Source organism: Rissa tridactyla, chromosome 3 (assembly GCF_028500815.1).
Source record: "Rissa tridactyla isolate bRisTri1 chromosome 3, bRisTri1.patW.cur.20221130, whole genome shotgun sequence".
In the NCBI taxonomy this organism is placed as follows: Eukaryota; Metazoa; Chordata; class Aves; order Charadriiformes; family Laridae; genus Rissa; species Rissa tridactyla.
In genome coordinates this window covers 28,243,349-28,260,226 of record NC_071468.1, presented here as the reverse complement: position 1 = coordinate 28,260,226, position 16,878 = coordinate 28,243,349, and the positions used below count along the sequence as shown (strand labels likewise).

General features: G+C 39.0%; 1 long non-coding RNA gene across 12 annotated transcripts in view; it reads right to left on the bottom strand.

Annotated features, from left to right (window-relative positions):
• The window catches only part of LOC128907446 (uncharacterized), a 140,466-nt gene that overhangs the window by 55,507 nt on the left and 68,081 nt on the right, over positions 1 to 16,878 (bottom strand). For 9 of the 12 annotated variants that reach the window (XR_008465598.1, XR_008465596.1, XR_008465606.1 and 6 more), the window contains exons 1-2: positions 9,101 to 9,452; positions 6,627 to 6,746 (exon numbers count right to left, since the gene is read on the bottom strand). The exons of 2 other annotated variants lie outside the window; for them this stretch is intronic. This is a non-coding gene — a long non-coding RNA (uncharacterized LOC128907446). Of the gene's footprint in view, positions 1 to 6,626; positions 6,747 to 9,100; positions 9,453 to 16,878 lie in introns of those variants that run through there. One more of the 12 variants, XR_008465607.1, reaches the window with a different exon arrangement.

Genomic DNA, 16,878 nt, shown 5'->3' with positions numbered 1-16,878 from the left:
TCTTCAATAAACTATTTGCATTTTTCATCTTTGCAAATACACAACTCTAGAATTTCATCTGGAAAGCTACAAGAAAGTTTAGATAAGAAGCAGGGTCATCCTTACAAACTTATTTCACACACGTTCTCCCTCCCATAAATTTGCCAAGCTTTCACTGTGTTCAGTGGAGCTGTTCCTTTTTACTCTAGGTTGAGATCAGAATAGGGCCTTTTGTAAATGGTATGTCAAGAAACACGTTTAAGTCAAATGTAAGCCTTTAAAGTAACAGTTCTGCTTTTGGTTTACATAATGATATGCTATAGAGAATAGCTTTCCTATTTTATATTCCATCCCTTCTTCTCATACCACCCATGACTCTTCTCTTTATGTATTACTTTGGAACTTTTCTTCTTGTCGTTTCTATTACAAACTAAATTTCTTTTGCACCCTTCAAACAGCATACCAATGTGTTCAAACTTCCTGCTCTTTGACTGGAAAAGCATTTAGAATTTCTGGTGGGATTTTCAGTTGGGCAGATGGCTGTAGGCAGGCTGAAAAGTTCATCCTAACCTCTGTAAAGTGACGGGAGGAAGCACTGAAGAACCAGCACTGGCTCCCATCAGTGACTGTTCAGCAGGACTCTCAGTGTAAGAAATGGCTATGTTTTGCCCTAAGTCATTCCAGGGAAGTCAGGTACTATTGTACAGGTGCTACATCAGAAGATCCCCAACCAACACCATTCCCACAATTGTGTAATAAACAGACCAATGTTTGAACTCCAGTTTAACTGCACAGAACTGGAAACGTAAACAACTAGAGGAGCAGTGGGATGCTTAATATCACACAGGCCTTCTTCAAACCTTCAGGCTTTACACTAGTGCGCATAACACAAATGCTGACATACCAGTTGTTTTGTGCACGACTGCTCAGAACTAAAAATTACCACTTGAGAGCATTGTTCATTTTCTTATCGGATTCAGCACCAGGGCGATATTCATTTGTGTCAATTCTTCCAGTAACCAGTATCTCTTTTCAGGGCTGGATTTTTGCATCACATCACTCTGTAAAGATAGGGCTGTGGAAATGGGCTTAGCAGGGAAACACGAATATGTGGTAGTAGAAGCCCACCTCCCTTAGGGCAAAAATCTCAGCTAAAGCACCTTGGCAGCATATTAATAGCTATAAAAGACTCTTTCTTTGCTGACCACAAATATGCTGTGGTCAACAAGAGGTCTACTCACTGTTTTGTTAAAAACAGTGATGATTTATTTTGCTTCAGCCATGTGTGAAACTAGTCACCACATTTATGAATAATAATATCCTCTTAGTCTCAATGGAGCTCTTTTTATACAGAAAGATCCACAAAGCATTTAACTAAATACTTGGTATAGCAATCTACTGGCTGACCACTAAAATACAGCCATATCTGGGCTGGAACAGTGCAGCTATTTAACAATGCACAGCAGCGGAGAAGAGCAGAAAAAAAAATCCATTAGAAACAAAAGCAAGAGCTGAAGTAATATGTAACTACCTTAACTAGACATGAGCATTGAGCGGAGCTAAAATTGTTAAGTTTGAAGAGTGCCCTGGAATCTCTATGCCTACAAGAAACCAGGAGTTTACGCTGTTTCTCAAGAGGACGAACTCCAACTGCACAGTGCCCTCTACTGTGAAATGAAATCCGGAGAGGCTCAGAGGGGAGAAAATTATGTATTAAATCACTTGCCCTGCTGGTTTTCTGCGGCACTGGCCTGAGGTCATAAAATCTGAGGAGAACTGAATGCGGGTAGTAAGGGTTCAGCCTGGGCACACAGGACCAAGCTGGAGTCCTCAGCTGTGTGCAGAGTAGCTCGCCATCTGCTAAAACAGCTCCCCATAACTATTTCCAAAATGGCAAACGGGATGAGTAGAACAACAGTTAGTATGACTAAGTGCTTTTTAAACATCTACAGTTCTAGCAGTTTTGATATCTAGTTTAGTGTGTTCCACCTCAACAACAGTTTGCAACACAGCCAAAATTACAGAACTGTAGTATTCTTTTTACACCTTTGAGAGGCAAGCAATCCTCAATTGGCTAGATCTTGCTATGTGAAATAAAACCAAGCATCACTTTAGGGAAGAAAACCCCAAAACCTAACCCTCAAAAAACCCCCCCCACCACCCGGCACAATTTGTCCCTGATGCTGCAACACATTCATGTTAAAATTATAGACGTTCACTTACATTTCTGATATTTAAAATAGCTAGAACATGTTATTTTGCTCTCCTAATGCATACTAAATATGTTCTAAATGCATACTAAATATGATTAAAAACATAGCAAGTTAAACTCATAGGGTTTCCAGCAGGGTACATGAAGGGACCCGGGAAGGTTTAAGCACAGGAAATATCTCAGATGACCAAAAGAAAGAAAAGTTAGTTCAGTAGCAAAGGGCAGATCCTGTGACAAATCACACCTCTATTCAGGAGGCTCATTTGAGCCCTACAGTGGTTTCTTTCCTCTCGCTCCTGCAGTAAAGTAAACCCTGCCAGTAGGTTTTATTCCTCCCTAACCCCCAAACACATACATACATATACACGCTCTGCCTCAAGAGCTGGGAGACCCCAAGAGGTTTGCAGCTGGTGTAATGTTTTTCCCTACCACCATCTAGCAACCTGCAGGAAACAAAGCTTCTTGAGGGAGTTTGCTTCATAAGCAAACAGCCTTTAGCTCCAGCATAAGGCACATTTCTTTAACCCTTTTATTCCCCAACATAAATATAAAGCAAGTGTGTGAACACCCATTCACTCCAGAGCAGATACCCACATGTACACGGACAGGACAAAGCTGCGGTGGAGAACACTAGCGCTTAATGTCCTAGAGAAAATATTCAGACAGGACAGTGGAGAGTGTGGAATGAAAACCTGTACAGAGCAAACCAGAATAATTTTCTGAACAAATCTCGTAAAAGAGAGGAGACACCCAGAAGCATCCTCTGTTCCAAAAACCTCTGCTGACCAGATGGGGCACAAATTGCTTACACATAGCTCTGTGCTGTTCTTTGGTGGTTTTAAATAATGCCAGGCTGAACAAGCCACTTTTTGGCCTTAAGTTGCCAGAAGACTCCTGAGCCACACTTTACGTGCTGCTAACTGAAGGAGATGCGTAAGTTGTAGTTCAGTCTTAAAATATAGTTCAGTGCATTTCCTTGGGTGTGCACCATAGACTTTTAGGCAAATATCATTACTTTTCAATTGTATATCAAACAGAACTCAAGTTAAAAAAGTAAAATGAAACAAAGTAAATAAAATCTGGAAAGCTGTAAGGAATAATTTGGCAACACAACTGTTTTCTTAGTTGTGAAGTATTCCTATGAGAGTCTGAAGAGGATTACAAGATTTATACGCCCTGTAAACTTCAAGGAGTGGTCTTAGCGACCTAATTTTAAGTGATTTTGCTGGAGATGGCGTATACATCAGTGGAGATGGTAAACAGTTTCAGTTCTGAAAGTCGCCTGTTGCACTCCCTCTCTAAACACCCATACACACATCTCTGCTCCTCTTTGTATGCAAAATGTTTAAAAATCACTCTTTTCTCCTTTTTTTTTTTTTGTCTTTGGAAAGCCTTTGTGGTGTGGTAGGGAAATAGAGAGCTGGGGTAACGCGGGGAGAGGGAAATGTGTATATGTGCTGTATATAAATGTATATGTTCTGTGTATAAATAATCAAAAAAGGTCAGATTTCAGCTGCACCTACCTTGAAAGGAACAATTTTTTGTACTTCCTACTTTTTGAGAAATCAGGCCTCCTTTAAAATGCTCATGAAACATCGATTTTGAAATTCTAGAACATACAGGAGTTTTATATGTAAAGTCACTGTCAGAAATATGAAATTCCTTCTTTATTGTACTTGAAAAAAATCAGAGATAACTTCAAATGTTACTATCTCCTGGCTAACTGATTTGATTTAATTTTCTATAATAAGAAAAAAGAGAAGGCTGGAAAGAAATGATTTATAGTTTAGAAAGGCTTTGAAATAAACCAAACATTTGCTGCATTCAATAACGCGCTTTCACTGCTGTTAGCATAGCCCAATAAGCACAATAGCAATGGAGCTTTTTGGACAAGTTAAGAGCCTTTTTTTGACACAGAAAAGAAAAAGAACTTGTTTACACTTTAGCAGCTGCTTAAAGATAAAAAATGAAGCTTAAAAAGGCACATACTAACATCAACACAAGATGTTCCTCAGGCTTGAAAATAAAAAATCAGAGCTCCGTTAGGCTTAGACATTGATATTAGATTAAAAAGAAAAATAGTGTTTTCCTCTTGCATTTCTGGAGACAGACATTGTTTGCTGAAGAATGTAAAATTCAATCCCCCAGGGAATGCCAGAGGCTTTTTGGCAGGCTCTCTGAAACTCAAGTTGACTCTTTTCTGTAACAACTAACATTAGAAAGAAAAGGGGGGGGGGGAAGGAAGAAGAGGAGGAGAAGGAGACATAATTACTTTCAATGTTTACATGGCTTTGCCTTCTTGAATCTGAAAAAGTATCAGACTGCAAAGACTGGACTTTATCTAACTTCATACAATTGACAGGTGGACTTCAACTACTTCTAATTATTCTAAGTGCGTATTTAGTTAGTTATTTTAACTCTTTTTAGAAGAACAATGGGAAAGAATACTCAAGTTTATAAGAAAAGAAAACGTGCTCTCTTATATTTGTGCTTGTTCAAGCTCTGTGCCATCTAACAATGTCAGCTTTATGCCTAGAAAGACCAGTTAACTAGCCTAACATTGGGGTGGGCATGCATTTTACTGCCAACATCCCTCCAAACACCGTTTAACAAATGTTCTCCATTCAAGCCGAACAGATGGAAGAAAAATTACTCTGAGGAATTGCAGTCCTATAGGCATAAATTATATGGATGCTTAGCAATAGGAGTGCTCAGGCTCAGGAGGATCGAGGTTGCTATAAAACTGTCTTGCTTGCTTGGGCATGCAAGCCAAGGCTCTCTTCACCCTAAGGAACTACAGTTTAGCAATGCTGCTCCCATATATTTTTGGGCATACGTAGCCTTGTTGGTAATTTTCTAAATACCTTCTACTGAAGGAAATTCCATAGCAGTGTCAAAGTTGATTAACAAATCAAAAAGGCTTCAATTGCTCTACTATCCCCACAGTTCTCTTTCATATTTAAAGCTTTGAAAATGTAATTGGCTTTCTCTGTTCTTCCAGTATACTTTTCCATCGACAGATTTATTTATTAGGACTGGAATTTTAATGTTTTTAACCAAGTAGTGCCCCGCTTTCTCAGTCATAAAAACTTTAGTTAAACTATATGGGAGTAACAGAAAGAGATTACATGATTACATGGGAAAAGAGGAGAAATATAAAGGCAAACCTTAGGTTTAGATCTCATCCGTCATGACTTGGGGCTCAAAAACAATTTTTAATGTATCAATAGGAACTATATTCAAAAATCCCATCCTTGACCCATCCATGAATCTTGCTCTAGAATCTTCTGCTGCATATCTATATTTGCACCATTACCTATTTGTATGCGATACTGTGACTCATTCAAGCATTGCTTTACCAGAGGAATAAAATGTTCTGCAACTCCCTCTTCCTCCACTAGCACCACCTGGACTGCCTTTCATATTCTTTCTTGCTCTTCCAAAACATCCTTTTGATTACACATGCCAAAAGTAATTGTAAAAAAGATAATGCACATGTGAGAGTGTGCCGTGAGTGTGGAAATTGGGGTTATCAGGGGAACTGATAAAGGGATAGATAACCAACTCGGATCCAATCCTGTGAATGGGAATAGATAAACTGACCTGCTATGATGGCATTAGTGAAAAGATTTGTTCACCTGAGATCACTTCCTGGTAAATAGATGGTCTTATCACATATTATTAATAATTGATTACATACATCAATGCAAAAGCCTTAGAAACAAGTATACAAGCACATTAATTCAGTTCACTCTGTATATATGTTTTACAACACTGATATCTAGCTTTATTCGATTTCTTCAGGCTGTGGTCAAGTGATTCTTTTGACATGCAATGATGACCTAAAGTAAAGCATTTGAGATTACATGTGGGAATTTTCAAACAACCCCACCAAGGCTGCTGTTCTGTAATGTGGCCTAACTAGATCAGTAGCTGGATTATGCAGTAAGAATACCCACAAGAACAATTTAAAGCAAAAAAGACAACAGCTCCCCTCACACAGAACAAGTATCTGAAGTGCTTTCCAATGAATTGATACATTTTAAAAATCTGAGTAATCTTTCTGCAGAGAAGAAGGAGGTACACTGGTCAAATAACTTGCAACAGATAGTTTGCTGAAGGGCAGGTTAGAGAAACATAAAACCCAGCTGCAACAGAAACTGGGCTTTTTTTTTTTTTTTAAGACAGTGTGATTACCCTTCCAGAATGACCAGTTTCTGAGACATTTTGCTAGAGGAAAAAAACAAAAAACAAAACAAAACAGGAAAAAAAACATCCAAAACAACAGAAAAATGGTTGTTTGATTTGCATTTCTTAGACTACTCTGAAGCATCTGTTGCCCCGAAAAGATAAGACAGGGCATTACGTAGTTTCACTCATCTTTAATACTAACATCTCAAAAAAAGAAACAAATGTCTCTTCTGAAAAGCCATACCAATCTTCCTTTTGAACTGTTGTAGAAGTCTGCTGTAGTGGTTGGTTTCGCAGCATCTTTTAGCAAAGACAATTCAGCAGCGTGGACAGGCAACTCTGATAGCAAGAGCACAGTAGTAATCTATAGGAAGAAAGCAAAAAGTTTTTTCACAGATTCTGAGATTACATGCCTATCAGTTATTCTAAGTACACGGTAAAGGTTACTACGCTAGGGATTCATATATTTATCAGTTAATCTGTCCCAAAGCCATGGAAGGTAATTAATGAAAAAGATAGTCAGGCATGGCTTCAGGCAGTAATTCAATATTACTCCAAATCTCTGCATGAGCAAACCTGTGAACCAAAGAGGAAACACACACTGTACAAGGACATTTGTGTTCTGAAATGTGATCCCCCATGGAGTTTTCAGACGAAGCACTTTTCCAGTGATTAACTCAGTACATTTGAATTTCATTACTTAATGTTAGGGGACTGGTTATTTGTAGTGCACAGAGAGGAAAACAAGTTTTCCATGAATAAAATCAGAGTAAAAGTCAGATAATGACTAAGCCATCTCGGGTCACTCGAAGCCCCATTGCTCCTCGCTGAGCCAGTAGGACCTTCAGTGTGTGTCTTATGGCTTTTTTTAATAATTATGCCATACTTTTCTTACGTTCTGGTGGCAATAGATCCATGCTAAGATACATACAACTTATTTTCCATATTGGTACATCTCTTCCTATAGGGTTCATTAAGGATCAGCTGAGGGAGGCATTTGGGCTTATCTGAATTTGTCAACATGTGCTGAAAATGCTCCGATCACACCAGGTTTTACAGTGGTATAGCAGTCTCCTGCTCCAGGGCCCTGCATGCCAAGGGCAGCCAGGCAACAAAGCTCTCATCGATTTCATAAAAGATGAGAGCCCTCAAAGCTGCCTTGCAGGTGGGGCAAGGAATATGGTTGGCACACACTTCTCCAGGACTCGGGGAGAGGCAAAGCGTTTTTTGTCTCTCTGCCGATCTATTACTAAGCAAGAATCAACTAAGATACATCTGAGGTGTTCATCAAATTAAAGAATCTCTCCAGAGAAATCTGCTGGATGTGAATGTTCTTTGCCAAGAAATGATTTGTTCTGCCGTACTTCTGGGAAAACAAAATGCCAAAGATCAGATAATGAGACTAGAAAGTCAGGAAAGAAATTCAGATAAGGGTTAGATAAAGAGCAAAATCAAATTTCAGAGCTTTGTAATTGTTCCTTTACTGCACTATAATTCTCTCTACTAAATTCACTAGGCTTTGGATTTGGTGGGATGCACTTCATCAGAATGTGATTTTACCCTCTATCAGAATGTGGTATTTTAAGCCTGTTTATGTTCTTTTAGTTCAGCAGCATTTTCATGGGCTGCCTTTCTCTTTCAGAGATCAAAGACAAAATACAGACTGCACTGACAAACTCAATCCTGGATTACATATGGATATGAAATGGTGTTTCTGTACCATGAAACTTTTTCAGCTTTCAAGCAAAATCTTTTCCTGTTCCCTGTTGGGATGAAAAACAGGGCTTTCTGAAGTTTTATGCAAAAAACCAAAACCTCGGGAAAGACCCATGCAGTTCCAGTTAAAAGCCTGGTGGTCGGAGCTCTCAATATGTCTGATTTGGACTAAAGGCTTGTGACTGAATTCCCCTCAGCCCAGGGAACATTTTTGAACAAAGGACCACTCAAATCTCCATCTCTAAGGCTATTTTTGGCAGAAGTTCTGTCCTGAAGCAGAAAAGTCCTGGTAGAAGTCTATTCTAAACTAGCAAATTTGTATAAAAACTGTAAGGACGGAAAAATTTGATCAGACTAGACCAGTTTTTATGAAGTGCCTCACCAGAAGTAAATTAGACAATGACAGATGATGAAACACTTAAAAACAAAGTAATACCAAATAAATTCTATTCAAACCCAGGAAAGCATCAGCTGCATGCATTTCTGACAGTAGTTCTGACATTCTGGTATGCAATACCCTTGGCTTCCTAGATTAGCGAATTAGCAGGTAGCAACGGTATATTTTCAAGTGTTATTTATAAAGCATTTCAGATTTTGGTGATGAAGTTGTCAAAACATTATGGGCTTCCAAAGTCTGGTGCTTAACATACTTTATGCACAAACAACAACAAAAATATATAATCTGGCCTTATGACCTTAACTCCTGAGGAGGTCAGGACTGGAGGAACACCTCTGCCCTCTACCCGTGCAGCCCCTACCTGAGGCTGCGGCTGGTTTTGTCACCACTGCATGAACGCAGTACAACAGAGAGCTCTTTGTAGGAGACTGGTACCCAGGCAAATGAGGGTAAGGCACCTCTAGATAACAAGGCCCTCGCAAGAGCCACATCTGTGTTTAATAAGGTGGTACACAGCGATGTGTTTATATTTTGTACTGCCAATATTATTTCAGGTGACTTGGGAAACAGCCCTATACAAGGCTGCGTGCAAGCGATCCTGGTACCTGTGTGAAGCCAAGAGGAAGCATATGGAGAGAGGTGTACGGCAGAGCTGTGCCAAAGTCGGGAGGTCAGGAGGTCTCTGAGTGGAAGTCGCTGCAAAATTGAGACCTTTGCGTCTTCAGGAATGGGCTTCCCCTTCTGCTTTGCGAGCTGAATGCAACAGCACGGCATAAGCAAAAAGTGGAGTTTTGGAAAGTAGAGTGACTGCTTTTTTATGTTATAACCTGCAAGGCAATTTCTCCCTTGTCCTCTCCCTTCACTTTTCCCCTTCTCCTTCCTTCTTCTCTTTTTCTTTTTCCCTTTCTTTTTTCTTCTCTGTACTAGATTTTGAACTCTGTTACTTGCAGACCACTGTAGAGAGACTACTGCATAGTAACTACACATACATTTTCCCTTTCGTGTCAACAACGGACTGGGAAATTACTATGCCTCCTTTCTCCTAAGGATGCAGCAATGCCTACTGTTATTTATACCCTTGGACACCTCAAACCTGGGGGTGCATTGCTCTCTTGCAGAAAAAATTTTTGCAGAATTCTTACACCAAATTGGATGTGATAGAGGTTGGTTCATACATCTCTGAGCTACTATTTTAGGCTTTCAGCAGACTCAGGAAGGGACTTTGACGGTTACATTCAGTTCATTTTTTTTAACCTTCATTTAGACACCATACATCCGTAACATCTCTGTCTTTTTTGAATGAAAGTCATCACATGACTCAAGGGATCTAAGCCCTCTATTACTTATCCCAGACCTGGAACAACTGAACAGAACCTTTTTTAATGTGCAAGTGATCATCATCACTCTGTTTCATTCAAACTCTAAACAGACTAAGATGATTGTTTAAACAGGACATTAATTAAAAATACTACTGCAATTTTAATAAAGGTATTGTTTTTTAATAAAAAAGCTAAATGTCAGAGTGTAACTATTGTGATGACTGTATAGTTTCCACATTATAAATAAAATACATGTGTTTCAGAACAAAAACTAGAACATGCTCCACATACTTCTTCAGTTGTTGCTTAACATATCTGGAATATATTAAAAAGTCATATTCAGTTATAACTCAAACAACGCACACATGTCATGAAATATACACTCTTAGCATAGAGGACAAATGCATAGTCAGGATCACTTTTTCAAAGGCACACAATCACAGTGTGAGTGTCCCTAAACCCAGCATAGACACACACCAACTTGTATATTTGACTCCTACGTCAGATGAAAATTCCTTCCCTAAATTCAACTTCCTTGGCTGAGTTGTCTTTCAAAACATTATCCTTAAAGGCTAAGAGTTGCTACCAGCATAGCTTGCTTTTTCTATTCTGTTATGACAGCTTTACTCTACCTGAGGTTAATGATGTAAAACTGGAACGACAAAATTTCTGTAAATTAATGACAGTAAGAATTTCCCTTTTTCACAGGCAGTTCATTCATACCCTTCCAAGTCAATGACAAAGATGCCATTGACTTTAGTTGTGGCAGACCTTTACCCATATGAAACACAGGTTTTGACCTCATCTTTAAAATACATACATATTCTTGCAGTTAAATATTTCTCCACAAAACTTTGGAAAACAGGCTGTATAAAACCACAGAAAATACCTGTATGTATCTCTATACGGAAATTTCTTAATTTAGGCGCAAAAAGAGACATAAAGACTATAGAAATTTACTTATTTGAACAATAAGATGTTTGGCCTCAAATTCAAATCACAAACAACATCTAAAAGGCAGTGAGATAGATACCAATGTGATCAATCATACCCTGTTTATCTTTAGTGCATTCTCGGAACACAGATGAGCAACATGTCCCCCTTAGGGCTTTACTCAGCTTCCTCTAAAAAACAACGGAAGATGCCCAGAGACCAGCGATGAGCCGAATTTGGACACGCAGTTTCTGAAGTGTAGCAAAGAAGTTAGTACTTCACATAGAATTTGATTCTTAAATGAATATTTGTACTAAAATAAAAACTTGTTCCAACTGTATGTCTCTTCAAGCTAAGTACACGTTCAGCGTTTGGTCCTGGGAGCCTCTCTTTATGCTCAATCAGGATAATTCACCTACTCACCAATGAGATACACAGAGAATAATTCTCTAATTTTTATCAAGAAGAAAGACTGAATCTGCTACAGACTTTGGAAGCCTGGCATAAATATTTATTTGTTCCTTTCAACTCTTTTATTACTTCCTTGCTATTTAACAGCAAGTTTCCTTAACAAAGGGAGAAAGTAATAAAGTGCTTTTGTAATAACTGCAAACTTCTAACATTAAGTTGGCAGAAACAATCCATTTTTAATAACAGTCTGTCTTGGTAACCTTGTATTTTGACCCAAGGTGAAAGGTGAAGATTAAATCTCTTCCACCTTTCTGAATGCAGCTGCTGTGCACACAGACTTTAATTGATGTGAGACTTAGCTTTGTAACTCAAGACCATCTCCCGCCTGCAGCATTGAAAACGTGCGATTCAAGGCTCAGTTACCGCTGATAGCAGGTCCCTCTCAGCTGATGGTCTGGACAGGAGAATAAAGCCTTTGTCACTATCTATTCTCCATCAGGGTGACTTTTTTCTTTTTCATAACTCCAGTACTCAGGTTTGGCCTGTAATGGTGGCCTCTCCGCAAGAAACAATATAAAGTGAAATAAATGGAAAAATGCAACAACCAACCCATAGGTGAGCAAAACTGCAATGCTGGAGCCGAGACCTACTTGACACTCACTACACAACGTGTGCGTGAGCTTTTGTGGGGAGAGGAGTTTGCACAGACATAGATCCTTTTTCTTCCTATTCTGTTTTGCACCTGACTGAGAACACGGTATTCCAAATCCAAAACGATTTCTTCATTTTCTCCCTAACTACAGTGCAAGTACCTGTACTTTCAGGGATTAAGCTGTTGGCCTTAGCATCATAGCAGGTCCAGTTAAGTTATTCTTTAGGATATTTAACCAGATCCTCGAGATCCAAAACCATAGCCTCGACTGCTTGAACAATACCGGTTTTCTGACTACTGGCCTAGACACGTCTCTCTGAAATCAGGGACCAAATCAAGACACAATATAAAAACTGACAAAACAGCTAAGATTCTTTGAGTCTTTTCTAAAGTTACACCGCATCTATTGATTCGCAAGAGTATCTAAAAGCATCAGGAGCTAATCAAAACCATTTTAAAATTCGAACTTGAATTTGAATAAAGTAAAGCCTTGCTGAACTGTGCTGTGCAGTCTTCTCAGACTCTTAAGATACTGCCCTACGTGAAGCTCTAGTCACAAAGCAGCATCTCTAACACACGGCATCCAAACACACACGCTGAGTTTAGATGGAGGACCAGTATATCATATACACATTGGACTTATTACTTCAAATCTAAAAGAAAATTATTTTTTGATGTATTCTGGCAATGATGAAAATTGTGCAAAAATATTCCCACAATACCACACTAACATTTTATATAAAAGACTACAAAGTTAATGTGTATTATATACTCATGATATAAACAATTTGCATTGTTTGCCCTGGAAAAAGAAAGAATTTTAAAAAAACCAAACACCCAACCAAAAAACCCAGAGCAGAACCAAAGAACAGCATGTGCTTCCAGTCTACTTTTCCAAGTCATATCTTTCTGGCAGGTCTACTTATTTCAGAGAAACTTGGCTTCTATGGCTTTGTGATTTTAATTCCAGTGTTTGGCAAAATTTAGTTTTCTAATCACTGGCTGAGTTCAGAGGCCGAAATTGCTGAAGTGAAGATTTTTCCCCACTGCCTGCCGGGGCCAGGTGACAGGAGCCGCTCTGTTCTGGGGTTTCCAGCACACCCGACCGTCTGTGTAACTAGATAGCATCATGTTTAAAGGCTAGTGCAGCATAAACTATGCTTGAGCTAGAGGGACGTTTCTGATGAGTCTCAAACCACTCCAGTAATCCCCTGAGACTCCAGACGCTTTCACAGAGCAGCACTACCAGAGGATCATCAAGTGCTATGGGGCTTAGTGCAGGCAGTTCAGAGAGTGGACTTTCCCCACCACCACCCTGAATAGAACATTTTAATGTGGGAATTACAGACTTTTAAAGATAAATCATTGTCAGATTATGTATTATAATTCATTAGCATCTCAAAGCAGAAAAAATTAAAACTTCACACCTCTGAGAGTTAACCTCAGGAGACAAGAAAATGAAGATGCCTAAGGATGCTGAGCATTTGCTAAACACTGCTGGATTTGGCAACATTTTTAAGGGCTCTAGGCAATTAGTTTGGTCATTCACTTTGTTAATACTTGCATCTTTTTTGAATAGCAGCAGGAGCCACGTCGCTGGGGACCCTGAAGGACCTTGGAGCAAGGTCTGTGCAACAGTGACAGAAAGCGTTTGTAAACTTCATTGCTGTGCAGCTGGTAGGTACGCATCAGCACCAGCTTGCAGGCACAGCTGGAACCTGGCTTCTCCCCGCTGTCCACTGCTAGTTAAATGATCATAATTATGACATCAAAGTTATCGCTTCATGAGAAAAATATACTTTGGTTTTTCAAAGGCTGTGGCACTTTGTGCACCACAGTTATCTCCACAGCCTCCCCAGAACTAACTGCCAATCAATAGCTGATTAAATAAATCCCACAGATTATTTTTTTTTTTCAAAAAGAAGAAAAATATCTTTCTAACAGACTCTTAGATGAGTATCTTACATGAAATGTAACTTACTGTATGTGCTGATTCTAAACGACTCGCTAATTAAGCACCAGGTCATCTATTAATAGAAGCAATTACAGAGGGTTCAAGGGATCTCGAATCATATTATTATTTGCAGCCTGAGTCTGCTACCCTGCTACGTTGCGTAACTGATGATGTACTGTAACTTGGTCTGAAGTTATAACTGTAGCTAGAGGTGGCGTGGGAAACTTAGCATCACTAACCCAGTCCTAAATTATCACCCGAGTCATTATTGCATTAGCTAGTGTCTAAATAAAAGAAAGAGGAGGAGGAGGAGGTGGAGAAGTAAAGGCCAAAATTAAATAACTAAGAATATCTCCTATTTTAATACAAAAACTAATTCAGGAAATAGGCCGATGGTGTAGGGGCATTAAATACATTATTGTGCTGAACTCTGGGCCAAAAAGCAGCCAGTTACAAAGAAAAATTATGTACCTATAGGGTATAATATAGTCCCTCTGTCAGAGCAGTTTAGTATTTAAAGCCACATCCCTCTGACGGTGCTGTTATGTGGCACAAACTAGCTTTATTCAAATCAAAACCTCCTTTTCCCTTCTCTTTTCCTGGAGATGCAATATGCTACAGGGTGGGATTTAGCTCACAAGAGTCGTAAGTAATTGTGGTGTGTAAAATCAGAATCAACTCACTCCTTTCTCTCCTATTCTTCACGCTGAAAAGGGCCAGCCTCTTGTTTACTCCTTAATTCAACACAGGGTACTAATTTTAGGGAAGAAAAAATAATTATTGAGGAAAAAAAATTGACCCATCAACTTTTTAGCACGAAACCGTTGAATAAAACTGGGGGGGGGTGTGAAGGGTGAGTGTATTTTTACAATTCTCATTGTACTAACTCCAGCAAATTAAGTCTCACTTCAATTTCCATGGACTTGCTCAATTCCATTTCTCTTGGTAAGGATCCCGCAAGGTCTGCTATCAGTTTGTATGCAGCTTAAAGACAGGAGTATTTGGACCTTGCTGTTCATACATGCTATGTTTGCAAGAGCAAGAAAATGAGATACTGAAAAAGAGAGGTACAGTGCCATCTACTCAGTTACTTCACTGTGCTGGCTGGTACAGTCAAGTTCATAGACCTTGCAGAAGAAGAGACTTCTCCCTTCAGACTCGAGCAATAAACAGGGTGATAAAGACATTTTGGACAGAGACTTTGAACAAGGTGACGTGAAGGCAAGTGTGGAAGAAGTTGGCAAGGGGAAGGTTAATTATGCAGCTTAGGGAGTTGTTATTGGGTTTGATAGGCTAGAAGTAGAATTTGAGGTCCTTCCAACTCATTAAACAATGTCTTCCAAGGGGGCCTAATTGGATAAGATTTGAGATTAGTATTGAAGGATCTTCTACTGGACCTTAGTGCCTCACAGATCCTACAAGGGGTCAAAAGGACTCAAAGGAAGACAATTGCAATTAAGAGTACTTACTAATGATAAGAATAGCACAAGTAGACCGTGAGGCTTGAGTGGGATTCACACAAGTACCTAAGAAATAAAACCGTAAGTTTGACTTTATTTTGCACATTCAAAGTTACTTATGAGGCAGATAGAAACAATCGCATACCCTTTTCCCAGGAACAAACAATCATTGGTGAGCAAAAAAGAGAGTAAATGTAAAGACCAGATGTTGTCTATAAATGTGGCTCTGTATGAAATAAAATCTGCCAGTTTAACCTAATAAAAAGCACTTCTCAGCATTTCTTAACCCTGAGATAAAACATGTGTGGTACAGAATACAAGGAATTCCAACCAATAAAGCATTAGTAAATTTCTGGTATATCAAATTAATTTGGCTACATAATTATTTACTATGCAAGACAGTGTGAACTAAACTCTTTATTCATCTCATGGGCCCAAGTCCCCAGATTAATTTAAATGCCTGTCTCTCAGTGGGAGTTGTCTGTTTAAAGTAGTTTTGAGGGTCTGGGCTATGGCTCTCAGCTCTTCATTCACTTAAAAATGCGGTGTGGCTGCTTTATGCAGAAAGGGACTGTGACCCAAAACAGCATCTTTGTAAGAGGATTAGAAAAATTCCATTCTTTTAATGACTGGCTAGATATTTGCTCTCCTTTACTTAATACTCTTTGTCTGTTATTCTTAATTATCAGCATCAATGCTTTAAACCGATGTTGTAAGTAATCTGTCATTTTACCCAAGGTTTTGTTGAGAGGTTCTTTTGAAATGATCTGATTATTGATTTCTTTAGGGGACCGTTCAGCTAAATTCCCATGCCTGCCTGTGTAACGGCACCTCTGCCGCTTCTGGGAGCTTCCACCAAGACCCATGACGCCGAGTTTACCTTAGCGCTGTCCCAGACAAATCAGGAGCTTCATTGGAGGGGAAGATGTGCTTAGGACAGACAGAAAAGACTGACACAAACCCTATTTTCTAATGTCATTACCGTTACCTAGCAATTTGAGCCACAATTTTTTTTTTTGCTCCAAACGCTTGTATTTTCCTAGTGTCTTGATAGAAACTTTTTTCCCTAAAATCGTGTATACCAATCAACTCTCTTGGATACTAAGTAATTTAAAAGTAGGCTTTCTTTTTACATGCCTACAGATGGACAACGGCACCTAGCATAGCTCCTTAAAAATCCTGGCTGAGGGCTAAGTTTCATCCCGCTAATATAGTCCTATGTTACAGGATAGTGTGTGATAACAGGCCTTTTAAAACAGCCAAGATGTATTTTGTAATTTAGAAAATTACTCTGAGGAACCATTTGTCAGTTTAATGAAAATCTGAAACTACAGGTTTACATAATAGAATTAATTGTAATGGCTCTGCTGGAATGATTTCTTTCAGACAGGTTATTTGAAGGATTGAAAGAGGGATTTCACAGCTGAAAGAAAGAAAGGATTTATCCTAAGACCCATGTAAGCAAAACACGTTTAAATTTCATAATACAGTGCTTTTGACTCTGTGGGACTATTGTTTTCGCATGTCTTGAGATGTAGGAGATACTTCTATTCACAAGTCTATTCAAGAATATTTTGAAAGAATTTGGTGCTCTCCTAATGCAGGTGTTCATCACTCGCAGATGGCAAAGGAGTGAGTGCACTTACTTAATAAA